The sequence below is a fragment of the Thamnophis elegans genome, chromosome 1 (genome assembly GCF_009769535.1).
Source record: "Thamnophis elegans isolate rThaEle1 chromosome 1, rThaEle1.pri, whole genome shotgun sequence".
Classification (NCBI taxonomy): domain Eukaryota; kingdom Metazoa; phylum Chordata; class Lepidosauria; order Squamata; family Colubridae; genus Thamnophis; species Thamnophis elegans.
The window spans coordinates 56,723,722-56,749,072 of record NC_045541.1 but is presented as its reverse complement, the minus strand read 5'-3'; the positions used below and the strand labels follow the sequence as shown (position 1 = coordinate 56,749,072).

Sequence of the window (25,351 nt, the reverse complement as noted above, 5' to 3'; positions counted from 1 at the left end):
TCAGTTTCAATCACTAGAGCAGGGTGTCAAACTCAATTTCATTGAGGGCCACATCAGGGTTGTGTTTGACCTCGAGGGGGGCATCCTCAAGGGGGTATGGCCACCATGACATCACTCATATTGGGGCACCTAATTTAATTTAATTTAACCTGAGTGCTCAGCCAGTGAAAAGGGCTTTGGGCCCCGTTTTCGGCCATGACGGCCTCCTGCAGCCCTCTGCCAGTAAAAATGGAGCAGGGGAACTGCACACCTGAGCTTCATTTTCACTGGCAGATGGCTGCAAGCCATCGCATCTAAAAACAAAGCCTGAGATGGCTGCGTGTGGCCCTTCTGAGCTCCATTCTCACTGGCAGAGGGCACCACCGGCCGGTCCTTCACTGTTTCCAGTGAACTGGTGACAAGCTGCGTTAAGACCCTGGTTAAAGATGTGAAGGTAATCAGACACCAGATCAAGTTCCTCTAAAGTATCATGTCATTAAAGCCAAGTAGCAACATTCTTTTTGAAAATTCTTGTGCCACACTCCATCAAGTATAGGAGAAGAGGAGGAAGAAACTAGGGCAGAGTCAAGAGAGGACCAAACCTAGAATTTTTATGTTCCTACAAGTGGTCCAAGTCTCGTCCCCTTGAATTCCATTGACTTTTATTTAATTTAATGGTCAGCCAATTTAGTACTGACTATTACATGAGTAGAATTCTTGTGTACAGGCTTAAGCAATAAATCTTCTTAACTGAGCTTAAGATATAGTCCTCATTCTATGCACCTGACATCAAGAGGTTTTTAATTCTGTTTTACTCTTAGGTTGACCATTACAACCACAGAAAGCCTAGAAATTCTATCTGAACGCATTCATAAGCACTGACATTACTGTGTTAGTAAGCTGCAATTGGCTTGATTCAGATATCATACTAAACCATCCATTATCGTACCATTATTTAAAACACAATATATTGAGCCAAACCAAACATACCATGTAATCGATTTAGCATGATGTCTTCCCATCTAATAGATAGTATAAGATTAGCCTTAAGTCAAGGTCAGTTCTTTCATAGATTATATTAAGGTGATTTCTTGGCAATAATGTAATTGCTATCAACATCTTTCAGAGTTTTTCATCTTCCCAGTCTAGTCTATATTCAGAGATTTCCTAATGTTCTCATATCAGTTGTTGTTTTCAAAGAATTGGTTGATTGACTGCTTCCACTTGTTTATAAGTTTATGATGATAATTAGACCCACAGTTAGTCCATTAGCATTATTCTCACCATGATGGCTGGATGGCTGCCTGGCTTCTCGCTCGATAGAAGCCGGTGAGGAGAAAGAAGATCTAAGAGAAGCCTCCGGAGTCTATTATAATTTTAACAAAAGGTCCTGAAAGGGCTGAAACTCGCGGATTGTGGAGAGGATCGGCATTGAATACAGCCGCCTCCGGTCATTTTCCCAGCTGAAGATCTGTGGAGGCCTAGAGCGCGGCCGTGGAGGAGAGATGGCGGGCACCGCGCTGCTGAACCACTGCGTTCTTGCCAATTTCTGACGCCTGCCTTTCTTCCTTGATCGATTCCATCTGAACGGTGAGCAGCGAGCTAGGGGAGCCAGAGGACTTATTCGTTAGCACCATCTAGAACGGAGTTTTTTCAGGATCGGCGGATTCGGTGGCTGGCTGTGTCTACCACCGCCGTAGTCGTCCTGGACGCCCCCCCACCCCCGTTACCCTGATCGCCTTCTATTGTCTCTCCTCTTGCCCCTGCAGGTTCCTGCGGTCCTGGGCGAAAATCTACCAGAAAAATCTACTAGAATTGGTCCTCAGTTGCCTGGTCGCGCTACTCTCGGAGTGGAGAAGAAGATGGCGGCGCCATGCTGCTGAATGCAGCATTAACATCGTCATCATTAACATCGTCCACTGCTGAGTCCGAGAAAGGCCTGGGACGCCCCCCCTTTTTTTCCCATCGTACTGGCCTTTTCCCATCGTAGCCTTCTTCTGATATTACTCCTTTGCCCCCCTCCCCTGCTGTCGGGCGAGCCTTACCATCTCCTACCCAGCAATGACTTTCCTCCTCCTTGGCCGGTGACCATCTACTCTGGCCGTAACATCTGTCCTCCCTGACCATCTGCTGCCTGCCATAGCCCCAGATAGTTAGGTAGACTTAGGTAGATATAGGTATAGGCTTAGGTTTAGATATAGATAGATATAGATAGTTAATTAGATGTATAGTTTAGGTATCGTTTAGATATAGGTACCGGGGCAGTGCCATCTGTGGGTGGCATTCAGCCTTTGGGCAGGGCTGATAGAGGCCAGGGTTGGGGTTGGGGCTGGGGTTGGTGGTAGCGTTAGTGTTGGGGTTAGGGCTAGGCTACGCCCGGGTTAGGATTAGAAATTAGATTGGTGTAGGGTTAGACTGGGTGAGGTTAGGTTGGGTTAGTGTTAGATTAGGCCTTAGGTTAGAATTAGGTTAGAAATTAGGTTTAGAATTAGGATTAGAATTAGGATTAGAATTAGGATTAGAATTAGGATTAGAATTAGAATTAGGATTAGAATTAGATTAGGATTAGAATTAGAATTAGGATTGAATTAGGATTAAGGCCAGGGTTGGAGCAGGGCTAGGAGTGGATAGATGATGGCAGCCGTAGGGGCCAAGACTTGGCTTTGTGGAAATTGGCGCCCTTATCCTGTCCTCCGGAGCGCCTCGGCCAGTCCCAGACGTTGGCACCCCAGTCTTTGCCCCCCCAGACTTTGGACCTTGTGCAACCTTAGGAGAGGGAGAAGAACTACTCTCCGCACGTGGTCCACTAATCTTTCCTTGGATCTGGAGGGCTTAAGACTGGAAAGCTAACTGTTTGTCAATACCGGGACCCCTATTCCTTACCCTCTCCGTTTGCAGCCACTTTGCACACCATTGACTCTGGACCTGTGCCTTGGAAGTTCTTCTGGGCACAGAGGAGGGGAGAAGAGTGGAGCAGCTCGCCCTCCATCTGCACATCATTGTCTTACATCGCACTAGCGCAGTGCTCCGCGAATTTTTAGGAATGTAGTGTGTGAATGGTATGCCTGGCTGATATTGTACCCACCTTTTTAACCTCATATTGTTGTATTTTTTGTGTTTAATTAATATACGTGGGGAATGCATGGATGAGTGGCTGTGTGTGAGAGAGAGGATTGAGAGTACAGCCTGGTGCCTCCTCCACTGAGTGCTATTGCAGAAGTGGTAGGGGGCCCAGGCCTACCTCCTGTCCAGAATGAGTGATAAAATCACCTGCTGGATGGTGCGGAGGCTGTGGGAGGGGTTATGGGGTCTACGGTTGCAGGGGTGGGCTGGAGCATTACAGTCACTATGGGGAGGGGCAGGTACGACAGGAACTTCAGGGCTAGCCATTACCGGGGAAGGAGGGTTCGCTACATCACAGAGAGTCCCTCCTTCCGGCACTGCTAGTTCCACTCCAGGGCCAGAGGCGGAGAACTGTCAGGGCCCTGGTCTCAGGCTGTTGTTGCTAAATGCCAAGTCTGTGGTTCACAAAGCTCCCCTTGTCCGGGACCTAATTTAGACGATGGGGGCAGACCTGGCATGTATTACTGAAACCTGGCTGGGCCCGGAGGGAGGAGTCCCCCTCACTGAAATGTCCCAGAAGGATTCAGGTGCTTCATCAGCCACGACCCCAGTGAAGGGGTGGGGAGAGTGGCTGTCATCGTCCGAAGGTCTTAGTTCCTCGTAGGATCCCTGCTCCGGAGCTTGTCGGGTGTGAGTCCCTGTTGATGAAGTTGGACCTTGGTGGTCAAGTGGTTTTGTTGCTAACGTACCTACCTCCCAACAGCATTGCAACAGCCCTCCCCTCGCTCCTCGAGTCAGTAGTCGAGTTGGCGGTAGAGTTCCCAGGCTTATGGTTCTGGGGGATTTCAACCTGCCTACACTTGGTGAACGCTCTGACGGGGTGCAGGAGTTCATGGCTTCCATGACAGCCATGGACTTGACCCAAGTAATTCGGGGTTCGACTCATTCAGCTGGTCACACGCTTGACCTCATATTTCTTTCGGAGCAGTGGAGATGTGACCTAGAGTTCAAGGGTATTAAACCTTGCCCTTGTCATGGTCTGATCACTTCCTACTGAGGCTTTGACTTTCGGAAACCAATCCCCCACTGTAGGGAGGGGAACCAATTAGGTGGTTCCGCCCCAGGCGCCTGATGGACCCTATGGGATTTCAGATGGCACTTGGAGAAATACCTGCCACTATCGTCCACAATCAGTGGAGTCCTTAGTCACTGCTTGGAATACAGCGGCGGCGGGGGCTCTAACCGGATTGCATCGTGCGACCTCTCCGAGGCTGCGGATCCAGGAGGGCTCCTTGGTTTTACCAAGGAACTCCGGGAGATGAAACACCAAAAGAGACGCCTAGAGCGCCGCTGGAGGGCCAGTAATCTGAGTCAGACCGAGCACTGATGAGAGCCTTATCAGAGCCTATCTCGTGGCAATACAGGCGGCGAAATGTTCGCATTTTGCCGCCCTTATTGCATCCGCTGAATCGCGCCCAGCCGCCTGGTTTAGAATACCCGCTCCCTCTTGAAAGGGAGGGATGCGGATGACCCTTTACAAGGAAGAGCTGAGGAATTTGTTCAGTATTTAACGGATAAAGTCGCTCGGATTCGGACAGAGCTGGAATCCAATTGCACGCTACCAGCCGAGGTACCGGGGGAAGGTCTTGAGCATACTTTTGGATTGAGTTTCAACTTGCTTCTCCTGAGGAAGTGGACAAGGCCATGGGAGCAGTGAGTGCCTCCACCTGTATACTGGACCCGTGTCCCCTCCTGGCTGGTCTCGACCAGCAGGGAGGTGACCGCGGCTGGATCTGGACGATAGTTAACACCTCTCTTCAGGAGGGAATCTTCCCGCCCCTCTTAAAGGATGCGGTGGTGAGACCCCTCCTGAAGAAACCGTCTCTGGACCCAGCCATTGTGAGCAACTATCGTCCAATCTCCAACCTCCCTTTGTGGGAAGGTTGTTGACAAAGTACTGGCCTCTCAACTGCGATGGTCCTTGGATGAAGCCGATTACCTAGACTCCTTTCAGTCTGGCTTCAGGCCTGGTTACAGCACGGAAACTGCTTTGGTTGCGCTGATCGATGATCTCCTGGCGGGCCAGGGTAAGGGGTCACCCCCTCTATCCTTGTGCTCCTTGACCTCTCAGCGGCTTTCGATACATCGACCCATGGTATCCTTCTGCACGGTTGCGAGGGTGGCAGTGGGAGGCACCGTCCTTCGGTGGTTCTCCTCCTACCTCTCGGACAGGTCGCAGTCAGTATTGGTCGGAGGGCAGAGATCGACCACAAGGCCCCTCAATTATGGGGTGCCACAGGGCTCGGTCCTGTCCCCCCTCCTATTTAACATCTACATGAAGTCGCTGGGTGAGATCATACGCCCGGCACGGGATTAAGTACCACCAATACGCAGATGATACGCAGTTGTATCTGTCTGCCCCCGTGCCAACTCAGCGAAGCAGTAGAAGTGATGTGCCAGTGCTTGGAGGCTGTTAGGGTCTGGATGGGAGCAAACAAGTTGGCACTCAATCCAGACAAGACCGAGTGGCTTCTGATGTTCCCTCCCAAAGATTAGCCAATTATTCCATCTCTCAGGCTGGGGGGTGAAATTATACACCCCTCAGAGATGGTTCGCAATTTGGGAGTCCTCCTGGATCCCCAGCTGACCTTAGAACACCATTTGTCGGCTGTGACCAGGGGGACCTTTGCCCAGGTTCGCCTGGTGCACCAATTGCGACCCTACCTGGATCGGGAGGCCCTTCAGACAGTCACTCACGCCCTTGTGACCTCAAGACTGGTATTTGTAACGCGCTCTACATGGGGCTGCCCTTGAAGAGTGTTCGAAGACTTCAGTTAGTCCAGAACGCAGCCGCGCGAGCGATTGTGGGTGCACCCAGGTACACCCACGTTACACCTATCCTCCGCGAGCTGCACTGGCTACCCATTAGTCTCCGGATCCGCTTCAAGGCGCTGGTCGCTACCTATAAAGCCCTACATGACAACGGACCTGGGTACCTGAGAGACCGCCTCCTGCCGATTACCTCCCATAGACCGATTAGATCTCACAGGTTAGGTTCTCCTCCAGATTCCATCCACCAGCCAATGTCGGCTGGCGACTCCCCGGGGGAGAGCCTTCTCTGTTGCAGCTCCAGCCCTCTGGATGACCTCCCCATGGAGATCCGGACCTTTACTACCCTCCTGGGCTTTCCGCAAAGCCACCAAGTACAGGCTGCTCCAGCAGGCCGGGGGGCTTGTGAAACATCCAGCCCCACGGAAACTGTGAATGTTGCGCTTTTTTAAAGTGTTGTCTTTGTCTAGTTATTTCCCCTTCCCTTGTCTATTGTGAGCCGCCCGAGTCCTTCGGAAGTGGGCGGCATACAAGACAAATAAATACAAATACAATACAATGATGTGGAATTAGATCAATAATGTTGACATATCTAAGGCCATTTCATAAGATCATGGTTAGGATATTATTTAAGTTAGGTACTTAAAGGCTCATTAAATGGATAATCCCAGTGCCATGAACCAAATAAAATTTTATTATAATCCCATTGCTTTTTCCTCATTAGTAGCCTCATAGTAAGAAGCCGAAAAAATATCTCTTTGTTTCCTGGTAAGGGAAAACGTGCCTAGACTTCAACTTCAACAGTTCCCACACTCTTCTTTTGTAATACAGGTAGTTAGTGACCATTGAAGTTACAATAGCAGTGAAAAAAGTGACTTATGACAATTTTTACACTTATGATTGTTGCAGCATCCCCATGGTCCACGTGGTGGGATACGACTGGTACATCCCGGTACAAGCGTACCAGTGCCTGCTGGTACCAGGTACTGTTCCGGTACAGTGCTCTGGGGGGCCCGCCCACCCGGCCCGCTTCTCCTTACCGCTACTTGAGCCAATCAGGGCATTTGTGCAACACTCCGCTGAGCAGCTGGATCTTCGTTGGGCGGTAGGTATGCATGCGTGCGCTGTGCACATGCACATGGTGGGCACCCAGCCCCTAGCACCATACCGGTTGCAACGGGATCCGGAACATGATTTACATTCAGATGCTTGACAACTGACAGTTGCAGTATCCTGTGGCTATGTGATCACCTTTTCAACCTTCTGATAGGCACATCAATGGGCAAAACCAGATTCACTTAACAACCATGCTACTAATTTAACAACTGAAGTGATTCACTTACAAAATGTGCAAGAAAAGTCATAAAATGGGGGCAAAGCCCACTTAACAAACTTCTCACTGTAGCAACATAAATTTTGGGGCTCAATTATGGTCGTATGTTGAGGACTACCGTACAAAAGGAATTAAGGATAGTAAGTCCATGCTAGATTTCAAGCCTGAAATAAACCCTGATTTGGTACAACCCTAACTTGAACGGAACATAGCTATGAATCTTTGACAACAGGCTTAGTTTTACTCTTTGGCCTTCATTAATATCCTTCCTGATCATTAAGACAGGATGACCAGCAATCACCGCATCTTAATGCAAAGGTTGTGCATCACCTTAGAAGAAAAGTAGACCTCCCTCGATTACAAAGCCTGTTTGACAAACGCCTTCACCCAGCCCACTTATAAATAACAAATAGGGGCTCTTTTCAACAAAGAACCCAAATCACCTCCAAAGCCTCAAAGCTCATGAAATCCGTCCTTAAAGTCAGGCAGGACTGAACCATTTTCTACAAAAGAGAACGACCTGCTCTCTTGTGGGTCCCAAGGGAGGGAGGGAGGGATGGAAGGACCCTTTCGTTCTCACGTAATTTACTAATGACCAGAGCATCATTGCCTCCCTCCTTTACAATAAGCCCGCTCGGAAAGAAAACCAATCTATTCCCCCCGCCTCCGCCTCCCATACCCCGTTCTTGGGGCGCGTGGAGGGGGGGGCGGTGTTACGGATAAACAGCCTTGGGCTACAATTTGCAGAGCGCTTCTTGCTTGGCCGGGGATGCTGCGGCTTTAAGAGAAGCGAGCAAGGCTGATTGGACCTAAAGGAGAGGAGGAGGGAAGGGGAAGGAGGGAAAGGGGAGGAGTGAACGGCGACCGCGGGGGAGAGAAATGGGCATCTTTCTGGGCTTCTCCGAAGGGATGGATGCGATTTAGAAGAAAGAGGCGCCCGCTGGAGCTAGGCGGGGGCTCGTCCCTGGGACCGGCAAGCGAGCTAGGTCAAAGCTAGGGTGAGTAACACTCGCTGTGGCATGTAAAGAACTTCGCCTCAGCTCTGTCCTGCTCGTATAAACTGCCTTTCTGCTTCTCCCTCGCATTTGTTTCTTTTTTTTTCTTCCTCTCAACTCTGGTACGACCTTCTATGGTTGAGAAATCTAACAAAACCTACATTTTGCAACTCTTCCGCAACTTCTTCGGTAATAGTCTTTCGGGCTTGTGAGTTGATCCTCTCTTCCTCCCCACTCCCTCCTCTCCATCCTCTCCCTCCGTCTCCCCTTTCACCTCCCCCCCTCTCCGTCATATCCCTCTCTTTCCCTCCCCTCTGCCCCTTTCCCTCCCCTCCCCCATATCCCTCTTCCCTCTCTTTCTATCCCCTCCCTCCACCCCCATTCCCTTTCCTCCCTTTTTCTCTCCCCTCTGTCCCCCCTCTCTCTCCCATACCCTCTTCCCCCTCTCTTTCGCTCCCCCTCTCTCCCCTCCCTTCCCTCATCCCTTGTCCCGCTCTTTTCTCTCCCCTTTTCAACCTCCCTCTCTCTCCCTCTTCTCCTCTCCCCTCTCTTTTCACGTGAAGTAATCATTCCTGCGCTTACTCTCCCGTAATGGTGATGCCATTCGGCAGTATTCTCGAGGACAACCATTTCGGCTGTCGGTGTTGGGCAGTGCAGATCTTTCGAGCTGCCCTTTTTCAAGAAAAGGCATTTGTTTTTGGTGGTTTTTCTTAAAGACCCCCGATGCAAATAGCGCCTCAGAGGACAAAGCTTCGGAGGGGAGCGCGCTGGATGTAAAGGTGCAAAAAAAAAAAAAAATAGCCTTTCGAAACGGCGCTTCGTGGCACAAAACAAATTCGAATTCAGGGACAGTCGTTGTAATCGATCGCGGTTCGCATGACTGGGTTTGGAACTTGGGAAGAAGATGGACAATCTGAACCTGCTCAGGTGTGAAGGGAGAAGAATAGACTGGGAAGAAAAATAATAAATAATGCCTAACAAGTGGCAAAGTGATGAGAGGAAGCTGGCCAAATCCTTACAAATGTAGTCAATGACGGTTAAGGATGTTTCTGGGATTACGATTTATGTAGGTACCGGTAACAAGTTGTTAGAGTTGGTAGTCGAAGGTACAGCCATTCAATTTATTGCTGTAAGCTTAAGGATAAAGTTAATGCTGATAACAGCAATTGAAAAGGCAGATATTTAGCTATTTCTATGGTTAATGATATATAAAGAAGCGAAACTAATCCTCTGAAGATCCTCTGACATAATGGAGCCCCTAATCCTTACACAATTATCCCACTTATCTCTTATTCCTGAAGGTACTGACATGATTCTTGTGCCTTTGTGGACCAGTTGTGAGCCTAGCATAGCCAGTCTAGCTGAACGTTTGAAGAAAATGAAAGCAAATCTTCTCGTGTCTCCGGATGAACTTTGCTTCTCCAGAGGTGCATGCAACTTGGCTCTTGAACGTGATCATGTGATACCTTTGCCACATAGCTACCTTGCAACACTGGGAGAGAGCGGCTTGCTTTGCATGTGACAACTTTCCAACACCAAGACAACTTCCATTTCACAAGGGAGAACGTCGTGTTCTGTCAAATCTCTGTGCTTCGTCACCTGTGGGGGTGTTGATCCAGAGCGTGGAAGTTGTCACCAGGCTGTTAACTGTATATTTCAGCCTGTTTTGTGATAAGTGCAGTGCAGCGTGAAGAGTGCTGCAACTGGAAAGTGTGGTTTAAAAAATAAAAATAAAAGAACCGTGCCAATTGCCATACACCATGTAATGAATTATGCAGGGATTATACACCCTCAAATTCTCAGCAGATGTGTTCAGCTTGCAAACTGTCAGTGAATCCATGCTGACATATACTAAAAAAACGCTGGAAATGTTCTTTCTTCCTTGGCTCTGGTGTACAAAGTATTGGGAACGGCGAAAAGAGATGAATTCTGTGTTTGTATTATGAAGAGATAAGATTCAGTATATATTCATACTTCTCCATTAATAACATCTAATTCTCTTGCTGAATACATCTTAGTATGAATCTAGTAAGCAAACTCATAGGGAGTTGGAAGAAGGAAAGTTATTGATGCTATTGTTGTGTGTTTTGCAGTACATGCTTCCACAATGTAAAATATTGAATGTTATTCCAAGAGACAGGAAATAGATGGTGGAGTATGCAAGTCGCATACTGTAAAATGGCTTGCTTCATTCTACTGTAGCTTCTTCTGCAAACCCAGGCACTGTGTTTCAGACTAGCAAACTGGTTTTATTATAACAATGATCAAAAACCCAAGGTTTAATAAAATGTGCAAATCTAGTCCGTGTGGGGCTTCAGGAGTATAAATTACTGCCGTTATAATCAATAACAGATTAAGTGTGATTAAAGAATACAAGAGGAGAAGATCCTAAATGAAACTTTGGATTCCCAAGACTATTCTCCTTAATAGATTCAGAGAGAATGACTTCCGAAATACCATAATAAGACTGCATATAAGCCAGCGGTGGGATTCACTTACCTTCCCTATCAGTTCGCAAATGTGAGTGCACTCACTGCATCTGCGCATGCACACCACCTTCCAACAGCCGCCACTACCGGTTTGCCTGAAACCAGAGAGAAACCGACTGAATACCACCTCTGATATAAGCCCTTTTCTGTGCAATTATTCTATCATTGATTGATTATTCTGTGATTTAATGATTCTGTAATTTATATATAATAATTCTATAGTTATTCCTCCTATTCATTATTATATGTAAATGGGCAGAATTTTGGTTATGCTCTATAGTAGACCAGTTCTTAAACAGGGGAGATTAGCCCCAAAGGGGTAATTTGAGCATATCCTAGGGCTAATCGACTAGTGTTTAATTGCTTGTCTGTGAGTTGAGGATCAGTTTGGGACTGCTATGCTTGAATAAAACAACACTCTGGGTTTTTGGTGATGACATATTGAGACTGAGGACAGGAGTAATTGAGTCAAACAGTTTAAGAACCATTGTTCTAAACAGTTTAAGAACCATTGTTCTAAACTGAGCTTTGACTTTCCTGAATTGCACATCCAAATCATAGTTCCTGTTCTATGCATTACTTTGTTGAGATGCAAGAAATCTGAAGCTGATGCCTTTGTCAGAGAAATTCATGTTTCATTCGGACATGATTATTGTTATCTTTGGGACCATCTGCTCCAGGAAGAGTCTGCCCCTCTATTCCACAGAAGGCAAGAAAGTGGGCTGAGAATCTCTCCCTGGGAGAGCTTAAGGGGGACCGAATCAAAATTCAAAATTCAGAAAGCATGTTCTTTTAAAGGGATGTTGGGGCTGTGAGTGCAAAGTATTTACTTAGCTGAGAAGTCATGTGGTTGGTGTTTAACTTTGTTGTTTTTTAATGTTAAACAGTTTATTGTGGTATGTGATTTTTTACCTTATTGTTCACAAACAATCTAGAGTCATTCATTGGAGGTAGCATACATGTTCTGGTATGTATAAATAAACATTTATGCCTAAATCCAATCCAGCATGAAAACCAGTAGGTTTTAGATAGCAATTGAGGTGGGGAGACTTAGATCAGGGACACTCAGATTCAAGTCTGTTCTCAACCACAAAGTCCACTGGATAATTTGGGCCAATATTTCTCCAACTTTCAGTTTCAAACATCATAAATAGCCAAATAGTCAAGCATGGCTAAATTGATAAGGCTGAATCTGAATTCCCTCCCATTCAAAAATGAGGGATTTTTTTTTCGAGCTCCAGTTGAATTATGTTACTGTATAAACCCTGTTTAATTATGGTCTGCTACATATTATTAGATGGATTCGCTCATCATGCTTAGGTGTTAACTATGGTTTTCCAAATTGCAGTGGTTGGGATCACGCTAAGCCAAAACCAAAGAGACTACAGTGTTGTTGTTAGTTGTGAAATTTGTGTCCAACCCATGACCCCATGGACAACGTTCCTCCAGGCCTTCCTGTCCTCTACCATCCCCCAGAGACCATTTAAGCTCACACCTACTGCTTCAGTGACTCCATTCAGCCACCTCATCCTCTGTTGTCCCGTTCTTCTTTTGCCCTCAGTCTTTTCCAGGATTAGGCTCTTCTCCAGTGAGTCTTCCTTCTCATTAGATGGTCAAAGTATTTGAGTTCCATCTTCAAGATCTGGCCTTCTAAAGACCAGTCAGGGTTGATCTCCTCTAGGACTGACCGGTTTTGATGCTCTTGCAGTCCAAGGGATTCACAGGAGTGTTCTCCAGCACCATAATTCAAAGGCCTCCAATTCTTTGGTGCTCAGCCTTTCTTATGGTCCAATTTCATAGCCATACATTGCAAATGAGAAAATCATAGCCTTGGACTATACGACTTTGGTTGCAATAGGACTTACCAAGATGTGTCATTATCAAGCATGCAATATACTAGAAATTACTTAGAAGTACATCTCAATTTCTACCAGTATCATGGGTATTTCCTTGGGGAAGGAATATTTTGTTTTTGTTTTGTTTCTTGCTTTTATTTCTTCTTGGCTGTAGGAGGGAGTTCTTTTTCACCTTATCTCCTCCCTTGGTTCTCCCCACCACAAATAGAAGTCAGGTAGCATAAGCGATTCAGCCTCTTTCCAAATAGGATCCCTATTTTAGATCCCTGTTTTAACTATGATCATTCCATAAGTTTAAAATGATAAATCGATCTCTGTTATTATAGTTTCAGTGATTATTAGTACTTGATCTTTGGGCTTCTGGAGAAGTCTTATGTGGATATTGAAATCTTTTTTTAAAGTAAGTGAGTCATATTTTAAGTAGTCTCACCCATCTGCGTCTTAGTAAAATAGAGCTTTAATTTTGCATAATGGGACTCTGCATTGATGTCCCAAATAAACAAGCTTATGTCCTAGACAGTGCAAACAACAACCATAAGGTCCTGACCCTGAAATTGTACTTGTCTGTACTGTCTTGAAATCAATAAGCTTTTGCAGGGTGCAAAGGACCCTATGTGCATAATTGGGACCTCAGATAAATGCTTTTTAGAGGACAATGGCAAGAGGGGAGAATGAAAATATGTGTGTAGCAGCTTGCTTCCTTCACTGATTTGATGCTCACTTTCAAATCAAACCAGAAAGGAATCCTCTGTATACATTAAATTGTGTTTTGTACAACTATGCCTCCTGCCTGGGGTCAGCGGGGTCAAATATTCCATAATACTGGTAAGTAGGAACACTTTGCATTAAGTGTAGGCAGAAAAAAAAGTCAACCCTACTGAACAATGAGGCTGCGAACATACACTGGACACATAACTAACTTATAATGTCGCTAGAGGCTCTTGAGAATGAAATTGTAATGCAATCAGGTTTGGAAGAGGCATGCTTTATTTTGCAGTTCTGGACTGCATATAGCCATGTCACCCCAGTAATAATTTGAGAGTGAGCCATCTATGCTTTGCTCTGGCTATTTTGATACATAGTCTTAGATCAAGGAATGCACACAAGTATAATGCACACAAATCAAATGATGCTGCAGTGGAGAAATGAGCTGGACTGTTGGTCCATCTATGCTTGTGCAGTGTCCCAAATCTTGGGTTAACAGTTCAACAGTATAAGACTCTCTTCAATAAGCAGATTTAGGATCACCTGCATGTGACCCTCTTTCATCAAAGTAATGTATGCATATTGATGCTGTAAGCTTCTCCCTTTCACACATAGACGGGACATTACAACACATTTAGAACATAAGTGGGTTTTGCAATATGTTTTGTCCATCAACTATCCCCCATCTTTTCTGGGTGCATCACTGCATGCAACACATTCTCTTTGCTGAGAAATCAACACTGGAAATTTGGATGCTTCCCCGGGGGGAAAATGAGCAATATAAATAGGATAGAAGATTCCAAAGCTATGTGAATAATGCTGAAACCATGGAATCTTCTACTTAATCATATTCTTTACACAATGATCTATGGAGAAAGACTACTTCATCAAAGGTGATGCTCTCACCCCCTCAAATATCTGGCAACTAAATAGTTTGCCCAACTGTTATTAACCTTAATCTCTACAATGTGAGTAGGAGATTATGAAATTCCAAGATCTGAAGGCTTTCCAAACAGTAAATTCTTTAGATGTTTCCTTGTTTCTCAGCTTTCTGAACATTGACTCTTTTTTATTTATATGCATTAATTCCAATAAAGTAGATGAAGTTGTTACACTCCCATGTATAAAGAAGAGATTACTTAGGGATGGTTTGAGTAAGGGATGGGTCAAAGACCAACTCAGATGACCATGTTTAGACAGGAATGGCTGATAAAGCTTAAAGCCCATGTGCATATGTTTGAAGACTGAATGTTGACATGAGCACCTGTGTGACCTGCATGTTAATCAGCTCCTTTGGATGCATGTATTAGGTTTGATCAATCCAACAGGCAGAGTCTCAAGAGTGGGCATTCAGTATGCAACCCTCGCAATACCAAGTCAGTGTTCTCCTAGTATCCCATATGACTGGCTGCCATCCTGGCTAGGACAGCTGGCAACTGAGGTTTCTGCAATGTTTGAAGTATTGTATATTGTGCACTTCTTCCTGGAATAAACGGTATCTCATATTTGAGAATCCAAAAGAGCTACTCTGATTCCATAATCAGCACTTTGTATTTTCCAATGGGTCATGATTTTATTCTGTATAGTTTGTTAATATTTTAAAACAGGAATCACATACAGGAACAGTAACCTACTACATCAACAGTGGCTCTAATGATTCTCTATACATTATGAGTGAGTGAGTGAGTGAATGAGTGAGTGAGTGAGTGAGATATTGAGATGACATTTAAAATTCTTCCCAACAAATAAAATTGCATAAAGTTCTTTTTCTTGATTTATTTGCAACAAGATAGAACTTCACAACTGCTCCTTTTCTCCCAATCTGCTCATGCACACCAAAAGAAGTTTCCTTTTAAACAGTCTCAACCTAATAATGTTAACAATGCAAGGGTGGGGCTGCCGGAGAGGCACAACATTAGACATTAGAAAATCAAAGCTGATGAGTTCCGTCTGCCCAAGCAGTTGGACGCCTGCCCTGTCACACGTAGACTGCACTTCTATTTGGCAGTGAACGTTTGTGATGTAAGTGGATAGCATGATACGATGAATAATCATCTGAGCTGACATTGTGCCTTGTGGATTTCCCTGCAGAAGGTATGGCAAGAAGAGTGGGGGGATGCTGTGGAACACAAATTGTGGTGAGTTTCTTTAGACCTTTCTAATGTTCTCTGGGATGTAAGCCACAACCTGGGTGCTCAGATCACCCAATCTGTTTTCAGGCTCAATCCAGAACTAGAAAATAGACTAATTTGGTATTGATTATTCTCGGGCACTGGATCCCACTTCATGGTCAGATTTATTTTGAGGTTTGGAATAAAAAAAAGAATGAGTCTGTCACATAAAGCATTCTTTATTTTTCTTTTATTTTCTATCAGATAGGAAGAGATTTACAGTCAACTAGAGCAGGGGTATTAAACCCAAGGCCCAGGGGCCGGATCTGGCCCATGGGTGCTTAGATCTGGCCCATGGGACTGCTCTGGAAACGGCAAAGGACTGGCCCATGATGCCTCTGCCAGTGAAAATGGAGCTTTTGCTGGCAGAGGGTTACAGGAGGCCATCGCAGCTGAAAACAGAGCTCAGGAGTCCGTTTTCACTGCAGAGCACTCAGGCCACTACAGTGCCCCCCAAATGGAATGATGTTGAGGCTGGCCATACCCACCCTGCCTACCCCGCACCCTGAGTCAAACACAATCCTGATGTGACCTTCAATGAATTTGAGTTTTGACACCCCTGAACTAGAGCATTTATTGGGGAGGCTGCAATAGAAGTCACTTTCTATATTCTGGCCTAAAATTTAATGGATGAGCTGCCACAAAACCACCATCATCAAACCTCTGATCACATTCGAAAATCTCCAGTGATAATCAGTCCACTGTCCTTGGCAACTACGTCTGTCTTGTCTGTCTTGTCTCTCTTTTAGTGGGATATTTTTTCTGTATTCAATCTTAATCCTCCCATCCCCCACTTTTTTATTTCAACCTATTCCACTTCATTCCATTTTTGGCTCCGCAAAGGCAGGTCATTCTATTCAGTTGTGTAGATCATTTATAAATATATCGAATAGATTGGGCCAAGGATGAAGCTCTTGAGAGCCTTCTAGATCAGAGTAGAATCATTTACTAGCATTATTTGGGACATCTGGATTACAGAACCCTCATCTTGTCTGCAGATTTTATGAGGTGCTTTGTCAGATACCTTACTAAAATTAAGATTAGCATCCCCTTGCTCTACCAAATTAGTTACTCTGGTGTGAAAGAAGAGGTGAAAGTCTGACAATCCCAGGCTGCCTCCTGATAATAGTAGCAATCCTTCTTACTATTTATAGACAGTCCATTCCAGTACTTTGCCCAGTTTTCTTTTCTCCTTTCTTACATTGGGGCCATGTTGCTTTCCTCCAGTCTTCTAGCATGTCATCTATTCTTTGGGAGTTTTGGGCAATTAAAGTCAGCGGATCTGAGATCACTTCCGCCAGCTCTTAAACACTTGCAGTAGTGGCGAATATCTGTAGTTCGAGTGTAGGATGCGGGTGAAGGTTCGTTCTCTGAGCTTGTGGGATGCTTTCTGAATATTTCATTACCAGGCTAGGTAATATCTTCAGTGGAATTTAGGGGATGTCAGTGGCAGTGTTCTTCTGTTTTAAGGGCTTCAAGTGTGGGTATGTCAAGTACGGTTCTTGTGGTGGGTCTTGTGATGGACCTGAAGCCCTATAAACAGAAAAACATTGACACTGATATCCCTAAACTCCACTGAAGATGTTACCTAACCTGGTAATAAAACATTCAGAAACTAAACCACAAGCTCAGAGAACGAACCCTCACCTTCATCTTAACACTTGGCTATGAAAACCTGTATTCATTTAAGATAGCAAGGTGGGTGCTTTTTCAACTCTAAGTTATCAGACATATTAGGAGGGGCCTTCCTCTGAGAGAAGAGACACAGTTTCTAAGCAATTCCATCTTCTCCCTATTCCCCATTATTATGTCCCCAGCAACAGATCAACAGCATCTTTGATTTTCATTTTGAACATAACTTTCTACTCCTTCCCCATTCCTTGATCATCTTAATTTCATTCTGGTCTTTTATATTACCTCTGTGCTGTCCACCTTTCATCTGAATTCTTAAAAATTGCCTTCCTGAGAGTCCAGGATACAGACTGATTTCTCTTTAAGCATTTTCTTCCTCTAGCTACCTTGTCCATCTATTAGTTCCAGAATAGCTGATCGCCTTGATCTTTCATCTACCTTCTGAAAAATGAAATTGTAAACAAGAAAGATGAGTAATCTGTTAAGACTTCTAGCTGAGGTAGTTTTCAGGAGATATTAGGGTCTGTTGATGTCTCACTTTGCTGCTATTATCTGCTGTTTGAGCACTTGGTGATTTGATTTAGAAAGGCAATTGTCTGCATCTTCTACTGGGTGAATGGCTTACGGTAAACTCCCACAATAATATCACTTTTATTTCTAGCCTCTTTAATCTTGCAATACTTGCAACATGACTCTGGTATTTAGAGAAATTGTTTCAGAGGCACAGAGCGTCTTTACATAGAAAGCCACATTAAACCCCTTAAATGTTGTATCCCTCATTCTCATCCCATTGGGTTTATGTGATGCAAAGGCACAATCATATTTGGCCTCCTCCTGTTTATTATCCATATTCTGGGCACAAATGTACAAACAATTGGCCTAAGGATGTCACAATTGATCTCCATGCTACATACACTGGACCTTTCCATGTCCGCTTTTCTGCCTTAAAAGTTCCTTGACTGTCCTACCGTGACTCTAATAGCCAGTGCTTTTCTATCTGAGTCTAGGTCTCTTTTTAGCTCTTCTTTCTGGGTTAGGTTAAAGCTCCCTTGATTAGAATTTTTTTTTAATCCTGCCAAACCTATTTTTCTAGCAGTGTTGTTTGTGCCTGGTTAAGCAGGAATGGAGAACAATCAGTCCATTTGATGTGCCTGATAATCTTTTCATTACAGCCTGGATACATGCATTAGGAAGGAGAACACACACCTAGCTTATCTGTTCTTTCTTTCAGTGAGCTTTTCTCACCATTGCCTTTCTTATTTTGCATCTCAGAGAAGAACGTTGTTTTGTTGGTTCTTGCAGAATATGAGAATTTTTTCCCTTGCTTTGGAAAGGTTGACTTGATGGTTATTTTTTGATGGTCTCAGCTTGCTTTCCTTGTTAGTTTTCCAAAACCTCATATCAGTTGGTCAATTCCAGGGATACAGACTTCATCTTGACTTGTGTGCTTTCTTGCCACTTCTGACTTCTCACCTCACCCTTCTAGGTATCTTCCTTACAGAATCTTCCTTTCACCACCTCTGTTCCAGTGGTGGGTCCTTATCGGTTTGGATCAGTTTGGCCAAACCAGTAGTGGTTTGGCGGCCTGCTAGAACCAGCAGCAACCCAGGGCTGCCACGCCTCTGAACCAGTTCTCGGGTGGCGCCACAGGCACCGCCATCTTGTTTTTCAGTTCTATGCATGCACAGAAAATTTTAATAACACTGTGCATGTGTGCATACACACAAGAGCAAACCAGCAGTAGTGCCTGCCGGAACCCACCCCTGCTCTGTTCCTGTACAGCATTTTACATTCTACCCTCCATGGAAGTTACTTTATATTGGCCTTAATTGTGTGCCCTCTGTGCTTCACTTTCACTTCTTCACTTTCTGCTATGAGTCCTAAAAAAAGAAAGATTGATTGACTCCAACTCCTTTCCTCCAACAAAGCCACATTCTTATGCTCGAGTGTAATTACTATAGGTAGATACATGTCTATCTTTTTCCCCCTCAAAAATGCTGTCAGAAATTGACTGCGAGCTGAGGGATATAGTTCCATCTGTTCCCTGGTCATCAGATTGGTCAGGTGCAACATAATCATCTTCTTTTCAGACCATGCATTTTAGACCATTTGCTCAGCAAGTAAGAAAATAAATATATTCCGGGTTGGGGGAGGAATGGAGGCCGTACAATCAGTTAAACAAAGCTCTCTCCAAATTCTGCATATTATCTCCACAGTTCACCAACTCCCTCATAAACCATTCCTGTCCCTATTTGCTTTCCTAGTCACATATCCCAGTTGCCTGCCCTATTCTAAAACCAAAATGGTTTGATTCAAGTAGAGCAGGGTGTCAAATGCCTATGGGGTTCTTAGATCTGGCCCACGGAACTATCTTGGAAACAGTGAAGGACTGGCCCGTGGTGCCTCTGCCAGAAAAAAACAGAGCACGTGGCCCTCCTGAGCTCCGTTTTTGTGGGCCAAGGTTGCAAGAGGCTGTTGCAGCCAAAAATGGAGCTCGAGCCCATTTTCTCTGGCAGAGAACTCGGGCCAGCACAGGCGTCCCCAACATGAGTGACCTCGAGCTGGCCACAACCACCCTGGCCTCCCAAGGTCAAACGCAACCCTGATGTGGTCCTCAAATGAAATTGAGTTTGACACCCCTAAAGTAAACGTAGGACATGAAGTCCACAAACATGAGGGAAGCTTTGTGTGGCCAAGTTTATGCTACCAAACTGAATTTAGTGGAGTCACCTCCCCGGAAAAACATCTCAAAAAGTACTATGGCATGTACACAAACATAGAGATTTAGCACAGGTGGTCCTTGACTTACAACATTTTGTTTAGTGACCATTCAAAATTACAACAACAAAAAGTTATTTATGGCTTATTTTCAACTTCCACCAGTTGCAGCATCCCCATGGACACATGATCAAAATTTGAATGCTTGGCAACTGGCATGTATTTATGATGGTGCAGTGTCCAGGGATGTGATCCCTTTCTGATAACCAAAGTCAATGGGGAAGCCAGATTCACTTAACAGCCGTGTCACTTGACAACTACACTGTGTCAGTGTTCCAAATATCATCGAAAAACTAAATCAAAGTCCAAGGCAAAGTATTCCTCAAAATTCCAATTTATTAAGAGAGACATGTTGGCACATCTCTGGAAACCCGAATCTGAAAGCTTGCCGGGGTTTCCCACCCAGTTGAAAGTTCATAATCTTGCCCCCACACACAGAGGTCCATCACATGGTCCATTCTTCCACTGCCACACTGGCAGTTCCACCCATCCAGTTCCAGGCAGGCTTAGAGATGTAGAGACAAAAGACCACCTTGGTTTCTAGAAGGATTTTTTTTATTTTGACAACAACACATTCTACTCCCAATTCCGCACTAATGAAACAGCATAGTAGAAAAGAATATTAGTGTGGCAGGTCAAAGATCCTAAAAGGAACCGGCTGCAGGCCTGACACACTGATTCGCTTAGCAGCATTTTACAAAAGGTTGTAAGATGGAGCAAAATTCACTTAACAATTGTCTCACTTAGCAACAGAAACATTGGGATCAAATGTGGTCATAAGTCAAGGACCACCTGTACATAGCTACTTGAAAAAAAAGTGCAATTTTTTTTAGTGCAAATGCTCATGAACAGTTATTAAGTGAGACAAAACTACTAGCAAACCTTGAATGTAGAAGGGCGTTTATAGCTCCCTTCTTTGCCAATTGGTGCAATCCATTGCATTTTGTACTTTGTTTTGACAAATTTATTTCAGCTTGGTGAAGGGGATGGAGGTGGGAGAGGCAGGAGTATTTTTCCAGTCTTTCTTCCCTATAACAACAAATGAGCAAGCCCAGCAGGAAAGCAAATCTGATGATGAATTCAGGTTCCAAGGCTAGAAAGAGGAGTATATTATTAGCAAGAGCAATAAATTAAAAGATTAAGGAAACAACACCCCGCCCCCCCCCAAAGTACTGCTTTAAAGATCAAAGAGCCTGAACCCAGCATGGTGGTGGCCAACCTGAGGGATTGTATTCCAATTTGAAATAGAAATGGTGTCAATTCATGAGATGAGAGAAAAGCCGAGATGGGATGTTTGGGCCATGGATTTACTGATGGGCTCTACCTTCAAACTGTTTGAGGCTCATGAGAGATGGATGTAGATAGGCACAGCACTCTTCTATAGAATTAGATAGATAGATAGATAGATAGATAGATAGATAGATAGATAGATAGATAGATAGATAGATAGATAGATAGATAAAAACATGTTGTGTGCATGTGTATGTATGTTCCAGCACACCTCTGGAACGCCACAAGCAATTTCAAACTTGGTACACAGATGACTTACTCTCTGGAAACAAATACTGTGGGGGTAAGACACCCCTAACCCTCCTTGGGGGGGGGGGGTGTTCTGTTAAGATACAGCCTGTTGTGCCTTAAAATGGAGTTGCCATGGCAACAGCTTCACAGTACTCTACAAGGGGGCTCCCTCTGGTAAAGGGGGAAATCCAACATTGGAAATTACACTTCTGGGGGCACAAGCAAAACATTTTTGTTGACTAATTTAATTGTCGCCAAAATCAGGGCTCAGAGAGAAGGAGGAAGGACAGACCATTCCATACTTACCTTGCCACTTGACATTGCCATTCCTGCCTAATACAGGATCAGGATAAATAAATACCCAGGCAACGCTGGGTTATCAGCTAGTATGAAATAATGCTGGTGTGGCATCCTCTGAGAGTAGGAGGAGATGGGAGGTAAATAACTTGGAGTAAAAAAAAAGGACTAAGCACCCCTCTCTTAGTTTTCCTGTAGCAAATTGCCAACTTCAGCCCAACTTCATGATGTATGCATATACAGTGTAATTTCTCTTTCAATCTGATATCTGTTACATTTGTAATAAAGGATGTATTCTGGAGCTAGGAAAGATTATCAGATGGAAATGATCTCTTATCCATAAAATAGATGGACCTGATGGTTCTCCTGAACATCATCTCCCACGAGGCTCACTTCCCTAACATAATTGTGACTCAGGAATGGCACAGCAAAAATCAACTGTATTTATACGTAGGGTTTATCCTTCCTTTTTTTGCCCTAAACTGTATCCCAGAGCACCTTAGCAGGGTCTTTAAAATAGAAGAAATAAAATGTCTAATGGTGCCTTTAAAGAAATGATGTTTTGCAGGGACAGGGGGAAAGTTAAACCATTAGGAGGAGGCGAAGTACCCAAATTTCACCAAACTCAATCCAGGAAATTTAAGATCACATGGTCTTTTGATGGCAACAACCACATGCTTCATCTGTTTCTCCATAGTGAGGTGAGAGGAGTATCCAGATTGGGTTGACTCATGATTGGATTGAGTCAGATAAGCTCTTTGGGCTACGCCCCTTGGCCACCAGGAAGACCCAGTTATCAACTCAATCCACTCAGTGGAGGTTGTACCATTCTGGACCTCCAGCAAATCGCAAGAATTAAAAGGAAAAAATATTTGGACTCAACAAATTTTGCCTCCCTGTACCACGCAGCCTCCTCCTGCAAGGACTGGACTGCCACAAGCCCCCTGGAGCAGCACACTGCCCTGGCCACTGAGTGAGACAGAGTCATTCAGTGAGGACCTTTGCTGGGCAACCAGGAGGACAGGGCACAAGCCTCCTGGAGGCAAGCCCTTGCCGCAGAGGCTTCTCAGGAGCAGGAGCGCTCCCGCGCTCCCCTCAGAGGTTGAGCAACAACCGGCTTGTTATAACGCCCTGGAGGGCTGGCAGCAATCACTAGAGAACAAGGTGAGAGGCTCAGAAAGAGCTGCGGGAGGCAGGGGGAGGCAAGAGAGAGAGCCTCCAGCGGCAGCGGCAGCAGCATTGGCAGCCGCATGGCAGCCTGCAAAGGCACAAGCCATTTCCATGTGCTCCAGCAAAAAGGAGCTTTTTGAATTTGGAGCCGGGGGCCATCTTGAAACCACGTGGTCCAAGATGGCAGCCCCAGCAGCTCAGAGGAGGCCAGCAGGAGCCGAGCTCTCAACCCTGCAGCAACAACCACCACCGGACGCTCTGAGGAGCCCTTAAAAAGGTTAGAGACGATCTCAGAGGCATTAGCCAAGGGCGGGGGAGGCAGGCAAAGGCCAAAAGGAGGCATATCTCCATCAAGGGGGTTAAAGAGGCAGGCAGTGGATCAATCCCCCCCCTCCAAGCCTACCTCCAAGATGAATGACAGAGGCAGCTACCACAAGGCCTGCAGCAGGAAGACCCTCCCCCAACCTGAGGAAAGATTACCACTCTGGCAGGGGAAGAAAGGAACCCCTGCCCCCAGGGGAGGATCCCCTTCGGCTTGTCATCTGATGTTCCAGCAACCTTGCTATCATGATTTATGCAAGCCCTTTTCTGTCCCTTTCTGATTGCCGAGTAACAGGAGAATTCCAGAGGCTTCTCCTTTAAGAACATTCCCCTTTAAGTAGGAGAAAGGGGGAGGCGAGAAGGCTCTCAGCAGGAGGCCACAGTTAATAGCGGGAGGCTGGCAGCTCTTAGTAGCACAAGCTGGTTTTTTTTGTTGCTTAGTCTTGAGGGCGGGGCTATGGTATTTGCCCGCAGAGTCATTTGGGAAGAAGGGGGAGGAGAGGCCCCACGTGGCCCAAGATGGCAGCCCCCTGCAGCTGGGAGGGCAAGCAGGAATCAAGTCCTCGCTGCTAAAGGCTGCAGCTCCACTGGAGGGACAGAAGAGCCTCCAATCAGGTTAGAGATTACCCCTGAAGGCCCATCCAAGGGTGGGGCGACTAGGCAAAGAGCAAAATACAATGCAATGCAATACTATACAATACAATAGCAGAGTGGGAAGGGACCTCGGAGGTCTTCTAGCCCAACCCCCTGCCTAGGCAGAAAATCCTATACCATTTCAGACAAATGGCTATCCAACATCTTAAAGACTCCCAGTGTTGGGGCATTCACAACTTCTGGAGGCAAGTTGTTTCACTGATTAATTGTTCTAACTGTCAGGAAATTTCTCCTTAGTTCTAAGTTGCTTCTCTCCTTGATTAGTTTTCACCCATTGTTTCTTGTTCTGCACTCAGGTGCCTTGGAAGGTAGTGGGGCTGCCTCTTCTTTGTGGCAACCCCTGAGATATTGGAACACTGCTATCACGTCTCCCCTAGTCCTTCCTTTCATTAAACTAGACATACCCAGTTCCTGCAACCGTTCTTCATAGGCTTTAGCCTCCAGTCCCCTAATCCCCTTTGTGGCTCTTCTCTGCACTCTTTCTAGAGTCTCCACATCCTTTCTACATCATGGTGACCAAAACTGAATGCAGAATTCCAAGTGTGGCCTTACCAAGGCCTTATAAAGTGGTATTAACATTTTACATGAGCTTGATTCTATTCCTCTGTTTAGGCAGCCTAAAACTGTGTTGGCCTTTTTGGCAGCTGCTGCACACTGCTGGCTCATATTTAATGGTTGTCCCTAGGACTCCAAGATTCCTTTCACAGTTACTACTGTGGAGCAAGGTATACTGTACCTGTGCATTTCGTTTATGTTGCCTAAATGTAGAACCTTACTTCATCGAATTTCATTTTATTAGATAGTGCCCAATGTTCAGGTGTATCAAGATCCTTCTGTATCTTTAGCCTGCATTCTGGAGTGTTTGCTATTCCTGCCAGCTTGGGGTCATCTGCAAATTTGATGAGTCCCCCCACTGATCAGCATTTAACAATCAGAAAGCTAAGAGTCATTCTGGCTCCTTCTTATGACCGCTTGAGATAACAGCATCCAACCACATTTGCAGCAGTACTTAAAGAAACAGTACTACCATCATGGCATATATATTGCTAACCCAACTGTTAGCTTACATACCTACACCCTCATCCAAATCACTGATGAAGATGTTGAAGAGTACTGGGCCCAACACAGAGCCTTGGGGTACTCCACTGCATACTTCCCTCCACTGAAGAGGCAGTTCCATCAAGGACTACATGTTGAGTGTGGTTGGTCAACCAGTTACAAAGCCATCTGGTGTGATGCTGTCTAACCCACATTCCTCTACTTTATCTAGTAGTAGGTTATGCTCTACCTTACCAGGACTTGCTGAAGTCCAAGTAAACTATATCGACGGCATTCCTCTGGTCCACTAGTTTTGTCACTTTATCTAAGAATGCAATAAGGTTAGTCTGGCATGATCTGTTGTTTTTTTTGTTTGTTTGTTTGTTTGTTTTTGTTTTTTTTACAAATCCATGTTGGCTTTGGCTTTTGATCGGGTTTCTCCCTTTCTGAAGATGGGAACCACAGCAACAATCCTATGGTAGTTTCCCGGTGCTCCAGGATCTCTGAAAGATATTTCAGT

At 45.2% G+C, this 25,351-nt stretch overlaps 1 protein-coding gene across 2 annotated transcripts in view; it reads left to right on the top strand.

The window, feature by feature from the left end:
• The first annotated feature begins 8,040 nt into the window (after positions 1 to 8,040).
• MRAS (muscle RAS oncogene homolog) overlaps positions 8,041 to 25,351 on the top strand; it is an 86,063-nt gene continuing 68,752 nt past the window's right edge. For both annotated transcript variants that reach the window (XM_032217166.1, XM_032217174.1), the window contains exon 1: positions 8,041 to 8,202. The gene's annotated coding sequence lies outside the window, so the exon portion shown is untranslated. The remainder of the gene's footprint in view (positions 8,203 to 25,351) is intronic.